This window comes from Gossypium arboreum, chromosome 7 (assembly GCF_025698485.1).
Source record: "Gossypium arboreum isolate Shixiya-1 chromosome 7, ASM2569848v2, whole genome shotgun sequence".
Classification (NCBI taxonomy): Eukaryota; Viridiplantae; Streptophyta; class Magnoliopsida; order Malvales; family Malvaceae; genus Gossypium; species Gossypium arboreum.
Window position 1 is genome coordinate 11,148,927 of NC_069076.1, and position 3,537 is coordinate 11,152,463.

General features: G+C 40.8%; 1 non-coding gene across 1 annotated transcript; it reads right to left on the reverse strand.

Moving 5' to 3' along the window:
• Positions 1-607: 607 nt before the first annotated feature.
• Positions 608-714, reverse strand: LOC128295639 (small nucleolar RNA R71). Its single transcript, XR_008286199.1, has one exon. It is a non-coding gene; the product is annotated as a small nucleolar RNA R71 (small nucleolar RNA).
• Positions 715-3,537: the final 2,823 nt, after the last annotated feature.

Genomic DNA, 3,537 nt, shown 5'->3' on the forward strand with positions numbered 1-3,537 from the left:
ACTTATTCTTTCTCTTGGCAGGTTTTTATAGTTTATGACTAGAAGAAACCTGTCGGGACCATTACTTTTTGACGAAGAAATCAATCGCACAATTCGTAGAAACCAAAGAGAAATAAGGCGCAGCTTACGATACATGGAGAACGAGCAAGAAGATGATACTCAACCCCCAACCGAAGAGATGGCTAAAAACCAAGGCAATCAGCTACCTCCTACAATTGCGGCTAATCAAAATCCTGCTCCACGTACTATGTATGATTATGCTAAACCTTCTCTAACAGGAACTGAATCTACCATAGTTAAACCTGCTGTAGCTGTAAATACTTTTGAATTAAAACCTAACACTATTCAGATGATACAGCAATTTGTTCAGTTTGATGGTTTGCAGGATGAAGATCCCAACGCTCAATTAGCAAACTTTCTGGAATTTTGCGATACATTTAAAATCAATGGCATTTCTGATGATGCCATTCGTATTCGATTATTTTGTTTTTCATTGAGGAACAAAGCTAAACAGTAGTTGAACTCATTACCACGAGGGTCAATTACTACTTGGGAACAAATGACTGAAAAATTTTTACTAAAATACTTTTCGCCTGCTAAAACGGCTAAATTACGTAATGATATTTCTTCTTTTGTGTAGATGGACTTAGAAACACTTTACGATGCATGGGAGGGATACAAGGACTTAATGAGAAGGTGCCTTCACCATGGGTTACCACTTTGGCTGCAAGTACAAACATTCCACAATGGTTTGAATCCCTTGACTCGGCAAATGGTTGACTCAGCTGCTGGCGGAACCATCAACAACAAAATACCTGAAGAGGCTTATGAATTCATTGAAGAAATGTCACAGAATAACTATAGTGGCAAGTCATGAGGACTAAGCCAGCAAAAATAGCCGGCATTTATAACGTCGACTCAGTTACTATGTTGTCAAATCAGGTAGAACTTTTCAATAAAAAGATTGATGGTTTTCTTAGTTCTACGTAGGTACATCCAATAATGAGGTGTGACTCAAGTGGAAGAGGTGTGCATACAGAATATCAATCCTTCAATCCTACAATCGAAGAGGAACAAGTCAACTATATGGGTAACAATAACTTTAAATCTCAAAATAACCCATACAGTAATACTTATAATGCAGGTTGGAGGAACCACCCAAATTTCTCCTCGGGAGGTCAAGGGAATCAAAAGCCACAAAACCCTTAGGATTTTCAACAGCCACCTTATCAACAGAGAAAAAACCAAACTTTGAGGAGATGCTCTCAAAATTCATATCAATGTTGGAAACCCATTTCCAAAATACCGAGACAACACTTTAAAATCAACAAGCATCGATCCAAGGACTCGAAACTCAAATAGGCCAGCTATCCAAACTAATCTCCGAATGACCACAAGGTATCTTACCAAGTAATACTGAACCTAACCCAAGGGAACACCTCAACGCAATTAGTACTCAAGATAAGGAAGGATTCATTGCGCCTAAGCCAGAATTGATGCAAGAAATTATGGTGAGCAAAGGTAAAAGTGAGGTAAGTCATAACAAAATGATGAATGAAGAATATAGACCTCGTGTCCCATACCCTAACGCGAAAAGGAAAGACCGCTCAGACGAACAATTCGGTAAATTCCTCAAACTTTTGAAAAAATTACATATTAACCTACTGTTTATTGAAGCTTTGTCGCAGATGCCAAATGCAATGAAATTTTTAAAAGAGCTCTTAGTAAATAAGCGGAAGTTGGACGAAGTGTCGCATGTGGAGCTAAACGCAGTCTGCTCAACTATTCTACAGAATAAGCTACCCTTCAAATTGAAAGATCCAGGGAGTTTTACAATTCCTTGTTTAATTGGTAGTTTAGATATAAGTCATGCATTAGCTTATTTAGGGGCTAGTATTAATGTAATGCCTTACAAAATGTTTAAGCAACTAGGTCTTGGGACACCTAAACAAACTAGGATAAGCATTCAATTGGCAAATAAAACTATAAAAATTCCTAGGGGTATTATTGAAGATGTACTTGTGAAAGTAGATAAGTTCATATTTCCTATTGATTTCGTTGTTCTAGACATAGAGAAGGATAATAACACCCCTTTGATTTTAGGAAGGCCGTTTTTAGCAACTGCTAAAACAATTATTGATGTTGGCACAGGTGAGCTTACACTTCGTGTGGGAGATGAAATGATCACCTTTCAAGCTCGTAATTCTGGCATCACATCGAACATTGAAGGTAATAGTCCACAGCAATCTACTAAAACTAACAATATGATTTTGCAGAAATTAAGCTACAAAGAAGTTCACGAGCCATGTTCCAAGGATGATAGAGGACATATTCATGAAGAATGAAGGCTACGGATAGAGGAGCTAGATGAATGGTGAGTACACAAACCGAGAACACATGATAAATTGAAACTACATCAAAACAAGCCCGATACCTCTCCTAATCAACTTAAGGTTGGCAATAAAGTCTTACTAGATGCTGCAGATCCTTACATTGTCCCAACCACACCGAATGAGGAAATCCCCCTTACGGTACTCAGTATTTTTCCATTTGGTACGGTGGAGGTGAGTCACCCCAAGTTCGGCACTTTTAAGGTAAACAACACCCGATTAAAACCCTATTTTGATGAGATTGATAGCAGGAATGAGGAGTATAAACTCCTCAAACCACCCTAACCATTCACTAGAGAGGTAAGTCGAGCTTAGACTATAAATAAGCGCTTCTCAAGAGGCAACCCGAGCACTAACATATTTTGATTTCTTTATTTTTAATTTCTAACACTTTGAATCATTAACTTTATCTTTGAATTGCAAAGTTTTTCAGCACACACGGCCAGGCACACGGGCGTGCCTAAAGTCGTGGCCAAATAGGGGAAGAGACACGGTCGTACGATACGGCAGTGTGGAAGCAATACATGATTTCCCCAAAACACAGGATGTGATAAATCCCCATGGCCGTGCGACATGGCCATGGGGGAACTTGATAGGTGATCACGGGCGTGGGAATGGAAAAACACGGGCGTGCCAGGGGCAAGGCTTGATTTTTTTCTGCAACACGGGTTGGAGACACGCCCATGCTGTTAAGCTGTGGACAATAATACACGGGTGTGGTACCCTAACACACGAGCGTGGGAGAAGCGAACAAAGCTAGGCACGACCGTGCGACATGGTCGTGGGCCACACACGCCCAAGACACACGGGCGTGGGATAGTAGCAGGGCACGACCTAAATCGCAAAATTCTAAAAACATGGGCTCACCCTCAGAGTACACGGGCATGGCCCTAGGCCGTGTGGCCCTCCTCTATATAAACAAACCACTATTCATCTTTTTCCCCCTTTCGAAACCCTAGCCAAAATCTACCCTTCTCCACTCCCTAATCCCTATCCCGGCCACCATTCCCTAGCTTTTCATTTCCCTAAACCCCAAACCATCCTAAAATCCACTTCCCCTGCATTAATCCTCACTTTCCCATCTCTTTTCCCTCTCCTACAATTTCCACGAGGGCCCCAAGAAGAGCTCTTCCAAATACTTCGGGCT